The sequence below is a fragment of the Eublepharis macularius genome, chromosome 4 (genome assembly GCF_028583425.1).
Source record: "Eublepharis macularius isolate TG4126 chromosome 4, MPM_Emac_v1.0, whole genome shotgun sequence".
Classification (NCBI taxonomy): Eukaryota; Metazoa; Chordata; class Lepidosauria; order Squamata; family Eublepharidae; genus Eublepharis; species Eublepharis macularius.
The window spans coordinates 140,746,238-140,771,720 of NC_072793.1; the positions used below are offsets into that span (position 1 = coordinate 140,746,238).

The 25,483-nt window shown below is 41.1% G+C and overlaps 1 protein-coding gene across 6 annotated transcripts in view; it reads left to right on the top strand.

The window, feature by feature from the left end:
* The window catches only part of FOXP1 (forkhead box P1), a 714,752-nt gene that overhangs the window by 536,935 nt on the left and 152,334 nt on the right, over positions 1-25,483 (top strand). The window contains exon 1 of one of the 6 annotated variants that reach the window (XM_054975307.1): positions 21,041-21,120. The exons of the other annotated variants lie outside the window; for them this stretch is intronic. The gene's annotated coding sequence lies outside the window, so the exon portion shown is untranslated. Of the gene's footprint in view, positions 1-21,040; positions 21,121-25,483 lie in introns of those variants that run through there. 6 annotated transcript variants of the gene reach the window in all.

Sequence of the window (25,483 nt, forward strand, 5' to 3'; positions counted from 1 at the left end):
ACCTGACCGCTTCATATATCAGCCCAAGTGGTACCTCTTTTTGAATTGTAATGATCTGAGTATGCCACTGTGAAGCAGATGGGACCTTGTAGAAGCCCATTTAAAAATTCAAACAGCATAGTTTTATAATCCCACAACACAGCTCCGTTATAACATGGCAGATTAGCAAAACTCTGGGTGTTTTCCCAGATGTGGAGAAACATGAACAGTTTCCAAAAGACCTTGCTGTCTACACTGAGGACTATTCCACATATGGAATTAGTCTCTGTAAGTAGAGAACTCATAAGGAGGGGATTTCATTTTCCCCTCTCCCATTACATCCTCTTTCTCTTCCCTGGAAGTCCTCTTTCCTTCACTTCTTTCCATCTGCCAGTTAACCTGCCTCTATGCCCCCCCCCCCCATCCCATCCCATTTTCTGCTTTTCCTCCTTCTCTCCCTCTGGCAGACTCTCTCCAGGAAAACTCTGGCTGAGTTATGTGGAGACAGCTATGTTGGGCCCAGTTGTGTGAAGGGGAACTGTAATGATTTTAAGTAAATGCATGTGTGTGTCTTTAAATGCTTGGTGTGGTATTGATGAAGAGTGGGGGTGAAAGAGAGGAACGAGTGAGTGATATGACTGGTTGATGACTGAGAGTGTGGGCAGAGTTAATGCCATTTTTAGACTGAGAGTGGAGAAAAAAGATTCAGTCAGGGCAAGAGAGGCAAGCTGTGTTCAGCCTTAGCATGTTTAAGCATTTCTGAGAAAAATATTGAGTCTGGTATTAGCAGGCAAGCTATGTGCAGCCTGAGCATTTTTAAGCAGTTCTGAGAGAAATATTTAGTCAGGAAAAAGCAGGCAAGCTGTGTGCAGCTTGTTCATATTGGCTGAGAGAAATATAACCTGAGTGGAAGCCTGAACTGTGTGTTTGTGAAAGAACATTCAGTCAGGAGAAAGCAGGCAAACTGTGTGCACGCCTGAGAAAAGGTCTTACTTGTAATTGAGAGAGAAATTAATATCAAAAGCAGTTAAACTGTGTGTGAAGCCTGAGAGAAGATCTATGTGACTGGGTTTAAGTAAAGTAACTTTAAGAACTGAGAACTACTCCTTTGAAACCATGAAGTTTTAGAAATAATCTGAAACCCATACAATAAAAATAAAAGTTTACTTTGTTGGGTTTTTTTTATATCCCAGAGTATCTGTCATTCTTATATCCCATTCCTTTCCTCAGGGCCACATAGTACCATGAAAAAGCCTGACCCTTGGGCACGTTACTAAAAGGAGAAATTCCAGTTATTCTGGAATTTAATTCCTGGTGGCAGCAATCTAGCAAGAGGGGCAAGAATAAAAGGCTTAAAGACCAAATCTACCCAAGAGAAAGAAAGGGGTTGTAACAGAAACCTACAAGGGCTTGCAAGGCCGACCTCATTTCCCACTGTATCCTGCTCCCCACCCTATTTCCTCTTTCCCTCCTGGAAAAACCCCCCTATCCTTATGTTTCCCTGCTTCCTTCTCTTCTTCTCATTCACCAGCCAACCTACCTTTTATTTATTTATTATTATTTATTTACTTCATTTATACCTTTCCAATGGGAACTCAAAGCAGTTTATATCATTCTCCTGCATTTTACTTTAGCAACGATCTTGTGAGGTAGGTTAGACTTGAGAGTATCTAACTGGCCCAGTCACCCAGTAGGGTTCCATGACAGAGTGGGAATCCTAGATCCTAATCTGAAAATCTAACCACTGCACAACACCGTCTTTTATGGGGTGGAAGCTGTTGAACAGTAGCAAGCAGCCAGTCCTAAGTGAGTTATGCAAGTAGCATAGTTTGAATTTACTAGTGATTGCTGAGTCTTCCCAAGACCCTGCCCCCCCACACACACCTTTTATTGACAGAAAACAAGGCTTGATGGCTGGCAATGCAGTTATGATTAGGGCTGTGCGCTTCGGTATTTGCTTCAGGTAAAAATACCCGAAGCGGAGCCGATCCGGAAAGATTCTGGATATCTGAATCGGGGCCAGCATGCTGGCTCCAATTCGGAAATCCCAAATCAAAGGGGCTGAGTCATCATCCCACCCCCACCCACCCACCCTCACTTACCTTGTTGGCAGCAGCCACCACCGCCTAAGCCTGTGGGGCATTGAGGAACGCCGGAGCTGCCTCCTCCGGCCCTTCCTGCCCCTCAAATGGCCGCGGTGCGCCAGCACCACTGCAGCCATTTGAGGGGCAGGAAGGGCCAGAGGAGGCAGCTCCAGCCTTCCCCAATGCCCCGGAGGCTCAGGTGGCGGTGGCAGCACGAGGCTGCGATGGCCTGGAGCCTCCAGGCCATTGCAGCAGCCTCGTGCTGCTGCCGTTGCCGCGGCAGCAGCAGCATGAGACTACTGTGACAGCCTGGAGCCTCCAGCTATCGCAGCCTCATGCTGCCGCCGCGGTGGCAGCAGCAGCCCGCAGCACAGCTAACCCTCCCACCAGGTAAGGTAAGTGGATGGGGGGTGCAGGGGTTCCCCAGGGGGGTCGGGGTGGAAAGGTTGCCCCGGGGGGGTGGGGGGGTAGGGGTGGGGGAGTTGCTCCCCTCGCTTCAGTATGCTCTGAATATTTACAGAACATACCAAAGCGAGTAAAGTACCTTAATTCCGAAGCGCCTTGCTGCTTCAGAATTAAGGTATTTCCGAAATTTCCCAAATCAACCCTCTCCTGCACACCCCTAGTTATGGTTGCCCAGCAAAAGACACTAAAGGTTTTTATTTTTTAAAGCTACAAGTGCTCTTCTGTCATGGCGGGGTGTGTGTGTTAATCCTTAGGGTGGTTTGTGAGAGAGAGAGAGAGAGAGAGAGAGAGAGAGAGAGATTTTTCTGTAAATGTGGGGCTTTTCTAAGGTTTTTAGGAAGATCTGCCTTGTCTGTTCATGGTCCCAATCTCCAGATTTTGGTATCCACAGAATTCGCTATGTTGAGAATTAGATATATTAATGGATTCTTTTTTTTCATGTTTTGTACCCAGGTATTACTGGCCCTTTCATTAGCAAGTTTGTTTGAAAAATATATGAATATAATTGGCCACCCTAGAATTATTTTCAGGGCCATATGCGAATTCATTAGCAATGTGCCATTTGCTCTGCATATTGTATCAATTATGCTGTTCAGTAAAAACCTTCATAGCCTACAGACAAAATCCGCACAGATGGTCAACAGTCACTAAAGTCAACTTTACTTATAGCCGGTAACTCCAATTATTAGTAATAACCAGTTCTAGTTAGTGCTAAAATTAAGGAGCAATCCTAAGCAGGACTACTCAGAGTCCTACTCAGCTCTACTCAATAGGGCTTACTCTTGGGAAAGTGTCCTTAGAATTGCATTGTCTACTGAAATAATGTAGGGTTCTTCGAGATTTATTACAGTGGGTCTTCCGTGGTTACAAGAGATGTGACTGTGCTCACTAGGAGTGAGGAGCTTTTTGTGTTCCTGAAATTGAAAAGCTGATATTCACTCTCCTCCCATCCCCAATTAGGTACAGTGAATGGGATTCTTTACCTTATTTCCTATTCCAGAAGTATTAACTCTGCATATTTCCCTGGTTTTCACGCCTGCTGGTGAAGGGAATGCTTGATCCTCATATCATATACTTTTATAAATGTTGGGAAGATAGTTCTCTTCCCAAGCCTGTGATCTGACACACACTTCTGATGTTTGAGCTTGCTGCTTTTTATAGAAGGGATTTTTCCCCCTTTTCATGCATACATCAAGCATGCAGCTGCTTGAACTGCTAGTAAGGAACTGAAAGCAAGCAAACAGCATACTCTACTCACACACACACACACACACACAGGTGCACACACACCAGCTCTCCATGCATCTTTTGCATGAAGATGATGGTGATCCTGTGAATAGGCCAGTTAGCATAGTAAAATAGTAAATTGAGCCGTAAAAAGAAATCAGTAAATGAAGGGAAATAGCTATTAATATGACAAGCCAAGATCTATAATTATACCCTAGGACCTTTTCCCATGAAACTATTACATGTTAAAGGTGTAAAATGATTAAAAGGCAAATTTTGCTGGTTAAGGAAAATATGTATGAGAATAGGATCTGCACAGTATTTTTTATTCATGTGTATTAAGTGACCAGATATTTTCCAGTGAATCCAATCATTTTTATGTTTATAGCTCCACATTGCTTTACGGCCATTGGGGCTTTAGATTAACCTCCATAACATTGGTTGCTCTGAGAAACTCCCCCCCCCACACACACACACACTCACACACACCATAGTACAGATCTTGAGATGTATTTTGTTGTCTCCTTTGCTTTCCTGCTTGGACTATCTGGATAATCTGAATAAAACAAGATGAAAAGCAAGAAGTAAATTTAAAAAATGTAACTGCATTAAGGCAGTGGCCAAAGTCTACTAAAGGAAGAATGCCAAAGAGTAGCAGACAATGCCTCCCATGTATTGCCACTGAGTTGGGGCAATTACTCTCCTTTGGGAAAAAGAAGCGATACAAAAGCCTTACAATAAGACTTCAGAATCTTGTACCTCTGTAGAAGGGTGTCTCGCGGAAAGAACGTACTGTACAGGAAGATAGGTTTTGGAGACTTCTACAGGTGAGTTAGATTGAGGGTTTTTGGGGGGGGGGGGTTAGATTTCTTTTTCCAAAATTCACTTTTTATATATAGCCATTGAGCCCTCTTACCATTTTTTCTCTTTAAAGAGCAGGATTTCTCTTTCATTTCTCTTCAAAGAGTTGTTTTGTGTTACACATCCCAGGGTGGTGATCTACCAGGAAGATAGGAAGGCTTGGGAAGACATTGCCTGCCTCTGAGCATCTACAGAGTGAAATTCTGAAATTTTGCAGTCCCTCCCTTCTTGCCCTTCTCTGTTTAGTTTCTCTTTGAGCAAAAAAGCAGTTGATTAGAAACTGACTCCAAATTCCTAAAAAGAGGGAAAATAAAGGATTGTTGGGTTTCAGGGAGAAACTGGGTAAAGAAGAATTAAGAGTTTCTCTTAACATCCCTAGTTAGATCCCATGAGTGGGAAGGTACTAACAGAAGTTCCTGTGTTCTTTACCCCACCTCCATGATGCACATGGACTAACACACACAAGTCAGGTGGCTGTATTGAGAATTTGGAAAGGGGGGTTAATCATGTTCCTACTTCCTCAGTTCAGCCTCCAACCCACAGACATCCACACAGATCTCACAACCTCAGGTATCAGATTTGCCAGGGGACTCTTGGGGGAGGAGAATGCAGGAAAAATCCATGATCCTTCTACCAACAGATTGTGGAATCCTGTTCTGTAGGCCTCTAAAGAAAGCTGGCTCATCCTGCTATATAAAAGGCAAGCCATATTGACGATGACTCACTTTTTATCCTCACGCAGGCACACTGCACATTGCTGACGACTCTGGCCCGCTTGCCTCCAGGAGCGGGCCCACCGAATCAATGGCCTAAGCAGTCCTCCCCACTCCTTCCATCAACACCCTCCTGCTCTAGCCTCCAGGTCGTTGCAAAGTGCCTGCTTGCCACCAAGAGGGGGACTAACGAATCAGTTTTCTAGAGCCCGTTGTATTTTTTTCACACAATGGGTGTTGTTGCTAGTTCAATATATTGTCTGCTGTGCAAAAGCTCCTCCCCAGGGAATAAGCACATAGAAGGAACTTCTTAGCTGCACTCAGAACTGTTACTCTGGATAAAGGTTCAGCAGACAAGAGTATTATTCAAAAAAATACTTTGGAGAAGGAAATTTTTAGGATAGCCCTCTTTTAGTACTGCAAATTAGGAAGTATGGCTTACTTGCCTTCCCTTGCCATGCAGAAAACACATTTTGAAGACACCACTTGGGGATTTAGCTATTGTGACACCCATTAACTTTTACAGAAATGCTGAAATCTCAAGGCACTGCTTCGAACATTCTTCTCTTTATACATGTGGCAAGTAACTCCATTACAGAGCAAAAGTCTGTATTTGCCCTTACATAACCTTACAAATCTGTATCACAAAATATCTGACTGTGAAATGTGCCAAGTTGTTATTTTTCTTTCATTTAAGAAACTTAATTGTACTCCTCTTTCTGCACACTGAAAGGTATGGAAGCATTTTTTTAAAGCTGTGTATTTTTTTTACATATTTTTTGAATGCCGGAGGTGAATTTGAACTGCGTCAGCTAAATATACTTTATCATGAAACCTTGGGGACCACTGAAATGAGAACAGTGGCCCATTACTGCTAAGAAGGTGTTTTATTGAAAATATGCCGACATACATTCCCAGGAGAGTAAGAAAAGACGGCAAGATGCCCAGCAGTTATACAGGTTGTTCTCCTAGACAAGCTAATATATATAGTTTGGCACTTCCATGCTGTGTGTAAGAGAGCCATATAATAGACTAATGCACACTTTTACATTAAAAGGCCTCATATTTCCCTGGATAATTTCTTTATCTATCTCTGCTTTACGCTTCCACCATTTATACCTTTCACTTATTCGTTAATTACATAAAACATTTTTTTGTTTCTGCTTAGTTGTTAGAAGAGGCAGCTTAGTAAATTCAGGTGAAATAACCAGTAGATGGCAGTGTTTGTCAAAATGCTTTCCCCATATTAAGGTAGAGACCTTCCTTTAAAGTATGCCCACATCTGCATGCATAATAGAATTTCTCTTCCAGTAAGAGCTCTGGTGAACCAATTGGAGTCCCATCTTCATTTTAAGAGAAGCAGGTTTCTAGCCCACAAGATTAAAAAGGTTTTGAGTACACTCTGAGATGACAGATTCCATACAGTTGATAACACAAGTTTAGTGCTAAGCCAGAAGTATGAGAAGAAACTGCCACGAGAAGAGAGTAGAAATTAGTGCAGAATTTTGAAACTACTACCTGGACTGACTTGTCCTGTCTTTTGAACTATTAAAGATTGGATCGAGGACCATCACAGCCCCATGATGTGACTTAACGAGCCCTGCGTGTGCAGATTCAGTCCATTACACTGGCAAACAGCCAGGTATGTCTTAGAAAGACAGTGGCCAATATAGAATATATTTTGTACTCTTGTGAACTTTTGTCCTTCAGAATAGACATCATTCCCATTCCACTATCCATTTCCATTGCACCAGGTTTTGCAATTACAAGCTGCATGTTTTACCATTGTATCATAATAGGAGGAACAGTTCTGAAATCTCACTCCACCTCTGAAAATCTGCTCTTTCTGCATTCTGTGGAGGTCTCAGGAGCTCAAGTGGACTAATTTCCCATTAAAATGTTCTCAACATTCCCTGCCTCCCAGAACATATTCAGCCCTCATCATGCCTTTGGGAGGGATATCTTTTTTAAAATTAATTTTCAATTACTTACTTATTTTGGTGTACTTGTGGAGTTCTCCCAAATATGCAGAGACATCTGCTTTGTCTGTTGGTGGGCTGGTTTTGCTGCGTTCGTGATTTAGCATGAGGGGCCAGACACTTTACTCTTAAATGTAGTCATAGCTGATGTAGTATGGGTGCTATTATCTCATTTAAAAGGTTATACTACTTTTGCTGACCAAAGTTTATGGCTAAACAAATCAATGGGTGATTTATCATCAACTAAGGTATGCATAATTTATTCTAATAAGATAGTTAGGTTGGCCCATTGCAGCAGAAAGAAATGGAGTCTTGTGACACCTTAAAGGCTTAACACACATGAAAGTATATCCTTTCCTGGGCTGGAGTGCACTTCATTAGAGGTGTGAAGAGAAACTTCCATCTGCAAATATATGTGCACACTGGGGGGTGCGGAAGACTATGAACAGGGAATTAAAAGGCCATGAAATGCACATGTTATAGCTTGTGACATTTCTTTTCAAAACTCAAAAGTGGACTAAGTAAGCACTTTAACTATTAATAGCTGTAATCAATGGAAACTAGGTAGACTGTATTATCACTAGTTACTGCTAGTGTACTTTTAACTAGCACTAGTTTTAATTAAATTAAAACTAATTTTCAATAAAATTAGTTTATTTAATTATTTAATTAGGTAGACTTTTAATTATCACTAGTTACTGCTGTGTACTTTTAAGTAGAACTAAGGGCCAAGCTACACATGACGAATGACACTTGAACAGCAAGTGTATTTCTCCCTGTTCACTTGCCCTCCACTCAATCCACTTGCCGTTCAAGTGTCATTCGTCATGTGTAGCTTGGCCCTCAGTTTTATGCATTTTGAGGCCTTTTAACTCCCTGATCCAAAGTGTTTTCTTTCAGTGCATGAGTGTGGGCATACTGAGGGCTGGACTCTTAACTAGATTTTCTGCTAACAAAAGGGATGGGATAATTTCCACCCCTTCCACCTTCCTGCTGTAGGCACCTGACTTACTCCTCTGTCACCCAAGGGCAGCATTTTGAGAAGATCAGTAGGCTGCAGCCGGAGAGGAAACACTCTGTTCCACTGACAGAAATGCCTTGTGTGAGTCGAAAATTTAGTCTGGAACCTACCCTGAGGTTCCACTTCATGTGTCTGATGAAGTGAATTCTAGCCCATGAAGGCTTATGCTTCTATCAATTTGTGAGTCTTTAAGATGTCACAAGATGCTTTCTTATAATTTATTCTGCACATAATGGTTGGATCCAGTGTAAAATTTCCTCTTGTGCTGTCGCACAAGACCGTGGTAGCCACTTGTGCAAAGTCAGACTTTTTAAAAATCCTTCCTTATGTTTCTGCTAGCACAAGGCATTGTACAACCAGTTTCTAGGCGCAATAATAATAGGTAGGAAAGTGCTATGTATTGCACAAAATCTTGCACAAGTGGAACTGTGGTGAGTCCAGTTATGTTTGCATTGCTGGATCTCATCACTGAATCCAAGCCAGTGGCAAAGCCAAAGTTGACACTCTCAAAGGGACAATTTTGATTATATCTTTTATATTTTGTAGATCAAGTAGAACTAGAAAATCATTTTTGGATTTCCTTGTAGATTAAGCTGCAACACAGAGTACAAGCTTTTGGTGCCATGTCAGTGATATTCTGATTTTAGAGCACATTTCTTTTTACTGTTACCTGGAAAGCTAGTGTAATTTGGTGGCTCACACTCTAATTTATAAGCTTAGACTGAGAGCAGAACCACAAGTGATGCCTGACACAGGTTGGACACTTGTCAGCTTTCCTCAAGTTTTGATGGGAAATGTAGGCAGCTTGGCAGAATGTTGGACAAGTGACAGTTGAAAAGTCCATTGGACAGCAGTCAGAGAGTCAAGCTGCAAGACTAGGATGCCTACATTTCCCATCAAAACTTGAGGGAAGCTGACTAGTGTCCAACCTGTGTCAGGCGTCACTTGTGGTTCTGCTCTAAGACAAACTCATCATGTCACCTTAGGCAAGGCAGTGTCTTTCAGCCTCAGGCTTGCATCCACACCATGGAGATAATAATGTAAGGATTACTGAGATTAATATTAGGTACAACAAGGTCATTTTGGAATCTAGGAAATGTTTTAAAGCTCTTAAAGTGAGAAACTGAGAAGTTTTGCTTTTGGTTGACATTACCACCAGGCAGTGTCAGCAGATGGATAAAATTGCTTTGGTGGGCATCCAAGGAGTTTTCTGCTTTGCCTCTTTGACCAGAGAAAGTCAACAGAATATTTTAGATATTCTTGTTTTCCTGACTTTTCTGTGTGCGTGAGAAGTTCTTGGCCTTTTTCTCTAGAAAAGCAGTTGTGAAAACTGGTGCACATTATACTGGTACATGTGTGTTGGACAGTTACTGATACGAATGCATGCTGGAATGATCATCCTAGTGAGAGTAGTGTGCAACTTCTGTACTGAAATACACATCCTGATGCACATTAACTTTTCTCCCTCTCCTCATAGCTTCCACTAGAGCTATTTCATCCAGCTTCCTGGCTGAAAAAATGGGATATAATGAAGGTTTAGAGTTTTATTGTCTGAAGAAACAGAATAATAATATTCACGTTAAAACCTGAAACTGTGTGTGCAAACGAGTAGTTCCCACCAGAGCTTGAAAATCCATATGGCCACTTGGGCAGGAGGTCAGAGGCCAACACCTACCTTATCACTCCTCCTGTCGGCCGTGCTTCTGTCCTGCACAATGACGTCACTTCCAGGATGTCATCACTTCCAGGAAGTGATGTCGTTGTGTGGGTCATGTGCCACCCTGTGAGCACTTTCACGCTCCCCAGGGGGCAAATCGGGTCCAATTCGGGCCTGAATCGGGCCACTGTGGAGCGCGAGAGTGCTGCTACACTCTACAGTGGCATGATTCAGCCTGAATTGGGGCCAAATTGCCCCAAATCCAGTCTGATTCAGACCAAATTGGCCCAAATCCAGGCTGATTTGCGCGGAATTGGGCCTGAATCCAGCTGCTACAGAGCATGGGAGCACTTCTGTGCTCCTCAGTGGCCTGATTCAGGCCAAACTCCGGCCTGAATTGGGATGCTACGGTGCGCAGGAGCACATCACACCTCCCGGGAGCATGCCACGCTGCCTGGGAGCATGCCCCGGGTGGTGCGTTTCCCCTCCCCACAAGCCAGGTAAGCAGGAGTGGAGGGTGGGAGCAGGAGAATTCCCTGCCCATGGCGAGGGACTGGCATCCTTAATGAAGAGACATAATCTAACTGAGGAGTAGAATTGGTGACAATGTACAATTTTAATAGTTTACCTAGATCACCTCAATATTTAATGTACCTTCACTGACTATGATTTCATCTTAACAATTAGCGTCATTCTCTTTGTACATGATAAAAATGTTGCCACATGTTTATACATTCAGCTGCATTCAATTCAAGCATGCATGGATTAATTTTCTCCCCTCAGCAAATTGTTGTATCAAATTCTCTTACTATAAAAACGTGCCTTTTCCCCCTTTCTGTTGGAAACTAAAGTTACAATTTATTAGGCAAGAAGAAAGCAATTAATTAAGATCAGTCAAATACAAAAAGGCAGGGCAACAACCTCCCAAAGACGTCACATGCAATTAGATATAAAATACTGTTTATTTGATTCATTATTAATAATTGTGTGTTTAGAGAAAATAATAATTTTTCTGAAGCTTCTTCCAGCTCTCTTATACTATCATCTTCATCACTCACCTGAATGTTGACATTTCCTGCTGTTCATATATAAATTAACCAGTAACACTGCCATTATAAAAATGTTGCATTAAATGAAGAGAAATGTAAACCACTGCACGCTACCAAGAAAAAATTGCTTCCATCTTTAAGCCAAATGTGCACAGAATATAAATAACAACAGCATAATCACGCTTATTTTTATGACAACATCATCATAATGTGGACACAAATAAAATTAATATGAAGTTAACTGCTCCACTGCACTATGGATGTAGTACTGCCATGTCAATTATAACTATAGCTAGCTGGCAAACAGATAAGTAGCTGAGGGACTCTTGTATTGCAATTATCCATTTGGTTATTCTTAGGATGAAGAGAGGGTACCATTCCTTAGGTGTTCTATAATTAAATACCTGGATAGATGAAAAGGTACAAATCAATCTACCAATATAATACTGCCAATATATGTTGGAATATGCAATCACTGATATAACTTTATTTCATCTCTATGAATGGAACTATACCTATATTTTAGTTTCTTTTACTATGCTCATCTATAGTATAAATGGTTTGATGTTAATAATGCTTAACATGCACCAGGTCAGCCTATGTCCTACTCTCCAGTCTCTAACAAGGAGACAGTTTTTGGTTGGACTTTTGTCGTCCTGTTTGTGGCTGTTCAGCAGGTTGCTTCAACTGTTCCTAACAGTACAGTTCAGTACAATTGACTTTTTGTGCATGCACCATCTTAAACAGCCAAGTGCAGTTTTGCTTTTCCCCATTTCGTTGTTGTATTGCTGTTCCACTTGGCAGGTAGTTGTTTAAGTAGAAAGTTAAACCAGTCATAAATAAATGTAACTTAAAAAAAAATCTACAGTTTGGTGTTCATCAACTTAGTCATAGTAGTGCCAACTGATCTGCTTGGATCAGCAGTCTTTTCGCACACATACATCTTTGGAAAAAAACAATGCAAACATTGGTAGGCATTCAAGTCATTCAGTGCCGAATGGAACAGACCTGGTGATTGACTCATCGCTGAGTGTCACAGTTGAACGATGTAGATTTGAATATTAAACATGTTCTCTTCTTCAGATATCTTTGATTCTTGAAAGCTTGTTGCCTGAAAATATTGTTAGTTTCCAAGTTGCCACTTGACTCAAATCCAGCAGCATCCCTAGTGGTCACCCATTGTATTATTAATTTACCATGTAATCTGGATAGTACAGGTAAGCCTTATCTTGTCAGATCATGGGAGCTAAGCAGGGTCAGTCTTGGTTAGAAATTGGATGGGAGACCATGATCGCTTTGCAGAGGCAGGCAATGGCAAACCACCTCTTTTAGTCTCTTGTCTTGAAAACTTCAGTGGAGGCTGCTGTGATTTAATGACACTCTTCACCAACAGTCTCCTGATTTTGCAAATAAAACATTCAGTGTGGTATCTTCCATATCTTTTGATGCAGCTATATTGTTGATCTCTGCAATCTCCAACATTGAACTAGCTTGCATTCCAGAGTAGTTTTGTTAGCTAATGAAGTCATCTTCTCCTCAAATTTATTCCTAAATCCCCTTGCACCAGTAGAGCATGGGGTATGTGGAAATTATGCTGGTATAAAGATACCCTTGCTGTTCCCATATAACTTTTACAAGGGAGGGAAACTTGGGTAAGGTTAGTGACATGATAGAGGAAGTAGCCTTTATTCATAAGCCCCTGTGCATTGTCCTGCCCATGACAATGGCTTAACAGTAGTAAGCTAAAGAGGTGACAAAGGTTTAAAAAACTTGTTTTGGAATAAGAAGGAAGCTTGGTGGCTTTCCTTCACGTCCTGCTCTTCTGCCCTCAGCCAGAATGGAGAATAGGATTCCAACTAACTCTACAACCAAATGTGGCATACCTTTAGAGGACAGTCCCATTTATTAGACTATGACACTCTGATCCTATGTCTAAAGCAATAGGAATGATTTTGTACAAAGGCAGCATTTTGCACAAACAAAAAAACACCAACAGCCAGAGAGGGGGAAAAGAAGGGTGGCTAAATAACACCTTCTTAGAACCCTTACAGGAACTGTGCATCAGAACTCCAGGGACTTCAGTTAACATCTGCAACTAGGTGCAAGATCAAACTGTTCCACACAGGTATACAAAGGAGGAGGGCACCAGGCAGACAGTCCCATAAAGTATGAAATGTATTTTTTCCGTCCCTCACTTGAATCCAAAGAATGACATGGGTCAGTTTCCCAGGTCACAGTACATTTCTCACTTTCCTCTTCCTCCAGAGGAACTCTTACTGGGTTAGTAACATTCCCCAACTTAATAGCATATTAGCAGTGCCCCACGCCATGGGTGGATCCAGCAATCCATTAGTGGAAGGCATAGATGGTTGAGGATCATCCCTGCTTCTTCCTCCCAAATAGCCATTTCCAAGCCCAAGAAAGTTGATTCTCACAGACACAAGCACAGTACAGGCATTGTGCTTTAGAAAGGCTAGGCAGGTATCCATCCTTTCTAGAATCTGCGTCAGGACAAATCGCAGACAGAATTCTAATGCAGCTATCTAGAATGAGCTAATTGGTATTGTCAGAATGAGTGTACTGGCTGTCAACAGCCAAAGTTCTCGACACAGATATCAGGAGGACTGCCATTGGGGAGAAGCAGAGCTAAGCTGAGATGTACAAGATGGAAGAGAACCTAGGCATTGGTGTTTTTTCAGCAGCCCCTAATAAGCACCTAGACTCTGGATTTATCTGTTGCAGCTGCTCCTCATTATTACCAACCCCATGTTTCTCTTGTTTCTCCCACAGACTCGGGCATCTGTGCAACATCCACAGATGCAAAAGGATGTTCCCTGCCCCCTCGAATGAGACCCACAACAGCACTATCAGCAGTGTGACTAGCGAGATGCCTGCTGTGCCTTTTTTGAAATTGTCTTCCCAGAACTCTTGTGCCTTCCCATGAGTGTATAAACAGACCTCAGTGTTACAAAAGTAGTTCTGTCCAGCTTGAAGACACAGTGACTGGGAAAGCTGTTTGTGTTGCTCTTTTGCCTACCATGCAGTTTTCAGTGGCTGGGGAGTGTGTGTGTGTGGTGGTGGGGGGAGGTCTGCAAGGCCAAAAAGAATGTTGGTAACCCTTTTCCTTCGTTACGTTGTCAGATTTCATTTCACAACTGCTCCTGTTTCATAAAAGCTGTGACTCTTCTGTTGCATGGTTGTTCTCATGTTAGCTGTGGAGAACCAACAGTCCTCCAATTGTTTTCCCATGCACATGGGAAAGCAGAGATTGTGGGAGGAGGAATGGAATCTCCATCATCGGGCCTGAACATCCGTCTTGCCCATAGCCTTGCCCTCTGAAACACTTGTAATACAGGGGGCAGCATCTCATTGTCCTCATGATCACCTCCACCCATACATTGTTTTGAAGCACAGCAGCTGGGCCACATGAAGTGGGGGGGGGGGTTTGCATATAAGGCGTCATGGAACAGTAATCAGGAATACGCGCAATCATCTTTATGAGTGTGGCAGGGAGTGGGGTAGAGCATGACTGAATGTAGTAAGGGGGTTGGAAAAAATAAGAGGTTGACTCCTTGGAGACTACAAAGACCCCATCATGGTTTTTAACATCTTTCTGACTATGTGGATCTATGATTAGAGGGTTGTTCTGTGGGACAGAAGTCCTTAATTTTCATCCTGGTGTTTCTCTGACTTTTTGTTCCCAGAGTGCCCCTAAAAGGTACCTGTTCCTTGTGAGGCCGCTCACATATTCCTAGGGTGGCTTTCAAACCTTCCCATATGGCTGACAGTAATGTTTGCTTTGAGCTTGGTGGTATAGTTTCCTTGCGCATCTACCCCCATTATTCTCTCATGCAACATGCATGTTCCTCCTCCTTGTTAAAGTATTTATTGGAGACACTGTTCTCACAGTGGGGTTCTCTATGCATCCCCAATACCTGCAGCATGATGGTAGGTTACGGCAGGAGAGATGGTGTAGTAACTTACTGCCTGGTTGTGTATTATGCATGGACCGTCAGTATGTATTGGCTTCGATGATGTTAAGGGTTTATTCAGCCATAACATGTATCAATTGGTACCTTCCTTGCATGGCTGATGTGGTGACATCACTAGTGCATAATGCCATGACAGTAGTGCAGAATTGACAGTAAAGTTGTGGACGTGGCAGTCAATGTTGCTACATTTTGTTTTTACTGGCTTTATTATGCTTTAGACTCTGCTGCTGGTTAAGCATAGGAACATCACTAGATTACCCTGTGTACCAGGACCGTACAGTCATTCTGTAAATTGCTTTAAGTAATCAAACAAAAAAGTTGAATGGCTTTAATTTGGATTTACAGTCATGTAAGCCTTCTGTGCGTGTGCTGATTGGCTCAAGCAATGCAAATTTATGTTCCAATCCCACCCTTTGTCCAAGGAGTTCAGGGTGGCATACATAATTCTCCTTTTCCACAACAATCTGTACAGTGGGTTACACTAAGAAAGGTTGACAGCCCAAGATCAGCCAGGAGGTTCTAGGTTATTCCTGGGCTTCCCATATCCTAACCCAACATTCTAACCATCATACTATTGCCATCACACATCACTGGCTGTCTCTCTCTCTCTCTCTTATCAGCTCACCATATTCATACTTGAATTTGATTACCTTCTGATATGCAGAACATTAATTGGAATGCAACAGAAACCCCACTGTGTGAACCTGGGTTATTCAGGTCCTCTAATGATCTAAAATTACATTTGGGTGGCCTATGTAGCTGCATGTCAGTCTACCTGAATTGAAGATTACCCAAACATTTAGAATGTCCCCAAGGCCATTTGGATGCCTAAGGATTCACGGCATTGCCAAATTACTATTAGGCGTTCCTCATCTGTCATCACAATTACAAATATGTTTATATGATATGTACATGTTGTGATTGCATGTGATGTTCTTTGTGTCAGCTATGACTTGATAGTCAAGATTTTTGTGAATTCCTCATGAAGATAAGGAAGAAGAGAATGTGACTAATCTTAGTCTTCTGAGAGACTGCTGTTCAGACCACTTGTAATCCCTTAATCCATAAGTTTCAAATGTTGTATATTAACAAACAAACAGAAGGATTTTTTTCCATTTGAGATAATGCAATATCTAGGAATAATTATAAAAAAATGTTACCAAGATTGTGGAATCAGATCTGTGTCACATGAGTGAAGAGAAAGCAGAAATTGTGGATCATGTAAACATAAGATCCTTGGAAAATTCTAGTTATCAGTTATGGCATAATCATACAGCAGACTTTGTATGTGCGTAGGCAGTTGGCAATAAAAATATAAGTATGATCAGCATTATTAATACTCATCTGATCTGGTTTCAAAAATATTAATTGATTAATTTAGGTATATACCACTTCTGCAGAATCCAGCTTGAGGTGGCTGAGAAGAAAAAAACAGAATTTTAAAATCATTAAATAAATAATAAGTTAACAATATAAAAACAAAATAAAGCTACTAAAACCAAGCCCCGGACATAAGAACAGCATAAAACAACCATAAAACACATCTTTGACCAAAAGCAGATCCAAAACTGGATTTTTTTTTTTTAAAAAAAACTGCTTTGTTAAAAGCCTAGATGAGAAGAAGTGTTTTGGTCTGCTATCTAAAAGAGTCTCAAGTGGGGGGAGGGCATTCCAAGGCAAAGTGCCACCACTGAAAATGCCCTGCCTCACTGCCTCACCTTTGAGGATGAAGCTATAGAGATTAGGACTTTGGAGACTGACCATAACTAACAGAATGGGAGGTACATGGTCCTTTTACATTCTGTTGGAATAAACATGTGCATAGTACTTACAAAACAGTAGATTATAATAAGCAATCAAACTATTATTTATTAAAATATTTATGTACCACTTTTTCACATAGCTCAAGGTGGTTCCCACCAGACAAGTAAACCCAGCAAATATAATACATTTTACAATTTCAAAAAATAGTACTCATTCACCATCAAAACCAAAACATATAAATCAACCAAAGCCCCATTTTTTAAAGTTTCATTTTTTACTCTCTTCTAAACAATTAAAGGGATGACATCTTTCACACTGTTGGGCAGCTGATTCCAAAGAACGGGGGATGCCACAGAAAAACCCTTGATCCAGATCATTTAGTCCTGACTGGACATGGGCAAGAACAGGGGGAAAAAACGAACATGGTGTTTGTTGTTCATTGCCATCCACGAACAGCGAACATTGAAGAACATGACCTGTCACGAACGTGTTCGTTGTTCATGGGGGCCAGCAAGCCCTCCTCCAGCCATCAAGATCCCTACCACACCACTCCCAGAAACCTTACCTGAGCAGGCAGCAGGAAAGGTACCATTAATAAATAATAGCTTGACCTAGAGCCTGGCAGCAGCCCTGGAACTTGAAGAGGTAGATCCCTATCCCACCACACACAAAGAAAATTCAAGCTCCAATCTGTCTCTCTCTCTCTCTCAAAATGCCAACAGCAACTGTCTCTCCCTCACTGTCTGCAAAACCAGAGCTGGGAGCCCCCCTCCCCCCTGCTCTTTGCTTCCTTGTAACAAATTTGGAGCTCCACACTTGAAAGGAAGACCTGCCTATCAAGCTAAATGGGGCTTAGGTTGGGGTTTCCAGGGCAACAGCAGGAGTTCAGGCAGAGTTCAGGCAGTCCCTGCCTCCTGTTGCCAAGGGAATTGATTGCAGGTGCCAGACTGTCTGGCTTGACAAACAGCAACAGCTTGTTTGTGAACAGCTGATTGGGGTGTTCCTGGCTTTTTTTAGTTAGTATTGCTGTTGGTGCCCATCCCTAGTCCTGACATGTCCTACTGTCAGGACAGAAAGCAGGAAGACAAGTGCTCTCATATGCTTAGGTGGTCCAGTAAGTCTGTGCTCCTAGTATAACTCTGCCTCTTGCTCAACATAAAAAAACCAGAAAACTTTGCAACAGAAATAAGAATATGCCAGCTTTCTAGTATGTACACTGTTCCTCTCGTTCTGTTGATGTCTACATTTTTAAAGAACTACAAAGAAATAGATATTCCTTTTTTGTCTGTGTGTAAAAGATTATTATTCTATGGATTTCTTGAATGTCTTTGATGACCAAAAAGAAAGCCAAGGAAAAAAGATTGAAGAATTATCACATCAATTTGTGTGTACAAAAAACATTAAGATAATCTTAGTTTTCAGTATCACCCAACACTGTTTACATCTGTAGCTGGCCAAATTCTTTGAAATAGCTGACAACAGGCATTGTGGTGGTAACTGGTTCCTGCTGCTTGTCCCCAGCTTCTGGTGCTACCGTGCTGTAACATGAATATTCCAGTCCTACCTAATGTACTTAATAGATAGACCTTTCTTGAAGAGCTATGCTCCCTAATCTTCCTAAGCGCCCAAACTATATCATTCATCACTTGGCATGCATATATCAATGTACAGTTGCAAGACTCTAATGCGCTGGATATGGAATCAACCATGGAGAACGATTAGGACAAAGTAAGTTGTTGAGGTAAAGAAGAAACTGGGGTGCTTTGGTCAAGTGAATGGGTATAAGAGCTGGTTGTTGGGTTAGTCAAGATCTAGAAGGACTTAGGAACTGCCTTAGACAAGTGCGGTTGACACAGAGACACTGCTTCCAGTCCCTAGTACAGGGAAGTGTAGAAGTCAGCATTATAGTAAATTTGACGTGGTCAAGAAACCACTGTTCAAACTTACTTAAATGGCTAAGCCTGACATGTTTGCATGAAGATTATCCTTCAAAGCGCCAATGTGTGGGGGGAGGATCCTGTAAAATCAAAATGTTTATGAAAATAAGAAGATTTACTTAGATATAAATAAGCAGGAGATTTTACTTCTATGACACAGGCTGAGAGAGAGTGAATGGCCCAAAGATGCCCAGTGAACTTCACTGTTAAGCTCGGAGGGGGAGAGAGAGAGAGAGAAGAAATCCAAGCATATTGGAGTAAATTTGTATCAAAATTCACCTCTCTGAAGTTCAGGCTTTGGCTCCTACCTATAAAATGGAATATTAGTAACCAACCACCTCAGGTTTTAGGGAGGATGAAAATAAGAGTTATAAATCCTCTTGCCAGGGAGAATACTATATAAACAATAAGTTTATGCAAGCTGTTATGTGACCATCAATATAAGAGACATAGCTTGCACAGAAGCAAAACAGAGTCCTGCAAGTAAAAAAAAACAACAAACTGTGAAAAGCTGCAACTAAACAGCCGGCCTCTCTCCCAACCCTTTCAAACACCTGAAGCCTCTAGAGATATAAAATAGCCAAGTATTATTATTTTTCATTAATCCCCATCATTACCCTTCTCTGTTATTATTTTTAATGGCCTGTGCATTTTACAAAAATGCAATCATGTTCCAATGCCCTTGATATGCAGATATATATTTTTGGCCTGTGTGTATTGATTTAAGATCCAGTATTTATGGAGGTTCCTTATGGCAGATATAGGGTCTTGCACAAGATGCCCATGGTGCCATAATAAATATTAATAAGGAGGGGGGCAACTTTTTGGTAATGTGGACAAAGCATTCATTATTTTGTTACCTGACACAAAAGCACTTCAGGGTAGAAAGCAATCTATACCACATCCCATTTAGCATCTGATGACTAGTTGTGAGGGAGCTGAATTCTTTGTCTTATGTATGTGGTTAATAAATCTGTTTGGCAAACGTCAGTTACTTGCATGTAAAAGAAGGGAAATAGTCCAGAACTGTTACACACTGAAGCAAGATTGGCTCCTCTTTCTAAATACTATTGATCAGATTAACCAACTCATTTAATAAAGTCAAAAGGAAATAAGTTAGTGTTACAACCTTTGTGGGTAAAAAAAGGGGGAACACTGTAGGTCCTTCCCCCCTTTTGATAGGTCCAGTAACTAATGCAAAAGACGGTTTTTTATGCTTGGTTATTTGACACCTTGAGAGATTGTTCTGAGTTACACAGAAACCACCAAACAACCCTGCCCAGCACAGACCAAGTTTAGAAATATTTGTTTGGCAGCTCTAACAACAGACTGTTAAAGCTCCTTATTTGGGAAACATTGATTTGAAGGACATAATAGATTCATCTCTGCCTTGTGATACATTTTAACATCTTATAATTCGCCTGCATGTGATTCATTTCCTTTTGCTTTTGGGGGGGGGAGGTGAGGGGGGAGTTCTCTGTATAGGGCAAACACACTGATAATTTTAACCAACTCCTGCTGGAGTGAGGGATTGTATATGGAGGAGAGTGATATTTGTGAGTGTATATGTGTATAAAATACAGATCCTGTTATGCATAATCTGAAGCATACAGGAATATGTTTTGGAGGGGGGGGGAGATCTCAAGCTTAGTTTAAAAAGCACACTTTTGCATACAATTTTGTTAAAAAAAAATTCCCCAATGTAAAAGGCTGTTTTCTGAGAACAACAACAACAAAATCTTGCCCCCCCTGCCCCCGTGGGTAATTATCTCTCTGGGCCTATCCAATTTAAGCTGATTGTTGTGAAGCTCTTGTGTTAGCTGCTGCTCTCTAGTGTCATGTAGCCTCTGAAGAACAGATTGCTCTTTAAAGGTTAAGATTTTCTGAAATGCCTCTGATAGTGAATATAGTGGGGTTTTGTTGTTGTTTGGGTTTGCTTGAAGCCCGGGAAAGGGAGAAAGAAATAGTTGGGGAAGGGAGGTTTGATTAAGAGTAAGCGTGTGCTCTTTTTGCCAGGCTTTCGAAGAGTGCAGATACACACACGGGCGGGTCAAAGGGTTAACAGCAATTAACTATAGTTGCTTTAGAGACAAAAGCGTTATTTCACAAAAGCGTTATTTCACCTGCCGTCAGAAAAAAGAGAGGGAGAGGGAGAGGGAGAGAGAAGGCCCATTGTGTAGGGGTGTTTGAACTGATTATGTTTAGAGGCTGGTTGTGATTGGTGGAGAAGGGCGTGGCTGATTGGGTAGTTTTGCATCTTGTCAGCCCAGGAGCACCCTTGTGCGTGCAATCTGTCTGTAACCTGAGGAAGCTAAAGACTCCACAACAAGGCTTAATAGAGCTTCATGGCCCTGTATTCTGTTTGTGGTGGCAGCTAAATGGAGTTTGTCAGGTTTGTCAATATGATTGATTTCATGATTTCTCTTTTTAAAGAAATCTTCCTTGTGTGCAGCCTGATGATCTTTAATTTTCTATACGCAGGAATACTACCGGTATTGTTGTTCAGCTTGGGTTGTTGTTTTTTTCTGTCTCTTCCCTCCCCTTTTCAACTTCGGGGCTTTAAAAAAAATTCAGTGCTCTTGTTTACCAACTTCTAGATCAGGAGTTTTTGAAAGGAGCTTAGAAGCAGACCACAGATAAAAACAGGGGTGGGGGGAGACAGGTAAAATATCCAGGCCTGTTTCTTGCCTTTTTGAGAAGTTTGTGAATGATTTTAAGAGCATTGCATGGGCAAATATCTTTAGCTACCTCTTATTTTTAGCAAGTTCAAAACAGGTTTGAATAAACAAGTCTGTTCTAAAACACTATTGCACAGCTTACAAAATATACAGGCAGAAAGCATATAGTAAGATTAATGTATTTGTCTAGTGCTTGCAATATTTATGGCTTGGTTGTCTTAATTGTAGTTTGGAAAATAAAACAAAAGAGCTATGTACATGCGTGTAAAAAACATCCTACAGATGTGTAAAACACTTTGTTAGGTACAGTTAAGTATTTGCTGTAACTTGCCGGTCAGTTTGCCACGTGAAATTAAGTGCGGGAGGTTTGTTTTTGACAGCGACTGGTATTAATGTATTAACATACTCTGGAGAAATAAGTGTAATTGGATCTAACTATGTACTATAATTCTGATGCTTAAGCTTAGTTACTGTACTTTTGTGCAAAATTAGATTATTTTTCTAAGGGGTGGTGGTAGTAGGGAGGAGGGAACTGTTAGGAAGTGGGTGGTTAGTTTAGAGCAAAGTGCACATACAGGCTTCCTCTTTGGGATTAACTCTTTACAACCTGGTGTATCTGAAGGAAGAAGAAACTGAGTAAAGCATGTAAGCATTTGGAAAGCGTAGACTTAAAACAAAGCCCCTTTGACAATAGCTTAATAAATAAGGAGGTTGTTTTCTTCTGAATAAGATCTATTTCTGAAGGGAAAGGACTGTTGGTATACAGTAGAGAATATGGGGTGGAGTGGTAGATATGGGTTTAAATTGACATGTCTAAAGTTCATTTGTTGGTAAATAATACACACAATTGCCCTTAAGCTGATGTGGCAACGTACATTTTATTCAACATGATTGGTCATAGTGATATATGCTGTTCAACTAGAAAAGTACTTGGTTGTCTTTTCCACTTTAGCTTCAGGTTGAAGAACAAGTGTGGGGGGGGGGCGGAGACACACACATGGAGAGAGAGAGTGTTAATAGATGCATGTGTGTGCTGATGATTGAGTCACCAGCACACAGTATGTAGTGGTGCTGTATTTTTCTTGTAGTACTGTGAAAGATTTGTTCTGGGAGCAGTGCTTCTCTTCAGTCTGAGAAGCTTTGCTACAATCACCTTTTAGGCAGCTTTGAAGAATAACTCTTCCTTCTCTTCTTCCTCCTCTCCTTCTGCAAAATTGAATTGATAAGGATGTAAATCTGAAAATGAAACCAGCACAGCTGATTTGGCCTAGAATGTGATAGAGCTGAACTGAAAACTGATTGAGCTGACACTTTATAATCAAAGCTGATTTATTGTTCATTAGTAGTACATTAGCCCTTTCAGGCAAGACAGTTATTTGTGTAGGGGCCTGTCAAACAAAAGTCTCCTAGCACCTGTCACTTCCAAACCATGAGATAAGCAACAAGATATTCAGATAATAGAAACAGAAATATACACACGAGAGGTAAACTGCCTGTGAACCTCTCCTTATAAAAACCACACTTTAAAAAATTCAGTACTGGAATCTTTACTTAGATAAACCTTATTAGGCATTAAAATGCATCCCTTTTGAAAAAAGGAGATGACACAGCAGGGGTTTGTAGCTGATGAACTTGAAAGGAGACATGTCTATGCTAAATATCCAGTGTTAAGAAGTTTAGTCAGGAAATTGGATGCAATAATGCCTGTTTACAGCAGTAATCATTTACATGTTTTTTAAAAAAAATGTTGACTGCCAGCACAGTGTAGTCAATGACTTCAAAAATGTCTGATTGCCTACACTGTGTCTGAAATGGACAGGTACCATAAAAGGCTGTCTGTACCAGCAAGGGTTACTTAGACATGATGACATCACATCAGAATTGTGAGAACGTCAAGATCTATCTGCTGCCTGTATTGGGACATGTTTCTGCAAATTCCCAGTACCCTGTCATTCTCTCCCCCCACATAGGTTTCTCCCTCTTCCCTTTTTGCCACTCCCCCCCCCCCATTAAGGAATGATCATACAACTGGAACCAGAAAACAACATAAGTGTGAAAAGAAAACAAAATTAGTCAACTTTTGTCTGACACCATAGAAATGAGGATTAGCTTGTGTTATTCCAGAGTGCTAGAGAGGAGACTATCTGGATGAGGATATATAGTGTATTGTCTTCTGTGATTTTTTTTCATTTGTCAGGGATTTTGGAGGCTGTGATCTTAATTAAATCTCAACTGACTCAAATAATGCATCTAAAAAGGCATGCAGTGTTGCGTAACCTTCCTGAGTTGGGTAAACCATAAATCATCAGAAAGCTTATGATAGGGAAGTGGGGGGGGGGGAGAGAGAGAGAGAGAGAGAGAGAGAGAGAGGTTATCGGGGGGGGCTATGTTTTGTTGTCTAGTTGTTTAGATCATTTTAAGGCCTTTTTACTGTACTGTCTAAAAAACTCTGTTTCTCCCCTCCTCTCTTGTTGATTTTTTTTTCATCCCAAGTGTGCTCTGGTAGTACAAACAAGAGTTAGGACCTGCCATGTCCAATTTGGATGACATCTGAATGATGCAATGAAACTGACATGGGATTGTAGCTTTGATGTGACTTCTGCCGTGGTGATGTGCATGCAGTTTTTCAAAACTGGGAGCACTTAAGAGGCAAATGTTAGACCACCTGTGCTGGGATAGTCCCATTATAGTTCGGTAACACTGTTCTAAGTGGCCTCTGAATATGCACCTTCTTTGCTGAAATTGTACAAATTATTCCAGTCTTATAGGAGTAGATAGTGTGCTGTTACTCAGTTATAACAGATGATTGCTGAGAAGTGCCAGGGTACTGTTACAGATGGATGTGCATGGTACGTATGTGCTGTGTTTCCTAAGATGTATTCACAAATCAGGAACAGTGCTGGGTGTTGAGGGGGACTATTGATTGAAAACCCCAGGCAGAATTTTGAAGCTGTGTTAAACTTTAAAAGATGCAAGATACTTGTTACTTGATAGAGCTAGGAATTCCATGTTTCTTTACTCTATACTTTATCTTCTTTTTTAAATGTGCTGAAGGTATAAAAGGGCAGTTTTAAAAATGTAACTTGACTTTGCAAAACATGATTGTGGATACTTTATTTTCTTTCAGAGGTAGGAAAGCCTTTACTGCATTGCAAAAGTTTAGAGAATAGCAAAATGGTGCTGGCTTACTCTGAATCCTTTGTAAATATCCAGCAGCTGTTTTAAATCAAATCTAGCCACCTTATACTTTCTTCACGAAAGTGTTTATTAATTTATTCATAAACATATTGATCTTTCCCCTCAACCATCCACCCCTCCCCTGTACTGGGAAAAAGAAAGAATGGGACTTCTTCATCAACCCCGCCCCCCTCCACACCTGCATGGCTGGATTGTGGGAAAGTTCTGACACAGCAAGCTCAACTTGATATTGTTTAGTGAAAACCTTGGCTGGCTTTGAGTAGCCTGTTTGTTTTTACTGAAAGCAGGACTGTGTTGCTGGAAATTAGCTGTGCTGTGAAGTTCAGGATTTCTTTAAAATGCATTTTGTTTTGATAAGGTGTGTTCATTCCTCTCCCCCCCCCCTTATTTGTCTCTCATCAGAGATTCTGTGTGTGTGTGTGTGTGTGTGTGTGTGTGTGTGTGTGTGTGTGTGTGTGTGTGTGTGTGTGTGTGTGTGAGTGAGTGAGTGAGTGAGTGAGTGAAGTCGTGTACTCATCTGTAAAGCTGCCTAGTGTGACTGCAGACATTTGGTGTCAAGAAGTTATATGAAGCATTCTGTTAACCTTTCCAATGCAGTTTCCTCTCTTGGAAAGTGGAGATAACCCAGGGTTTTATTTGTAGGGGAGGTGTCAATAACGAATACTGAGTGAGTATCCATAATAGTTCATTATTCTGTGCAGTGTTTAAAGGTAGAGTTCCTTTAATTGATTAGGTAAAATACTGTCTTACCTTCCCTAAATGGAAAAAAGATATAAAGGCAAACAACAATAGCTGATAGCGTGTTCTAATTTTTAAGCTTTCTATCTTGCCCTTAAATCTAAAACATCATTGTTCAAATAACTCAGAACAAGGTAAACC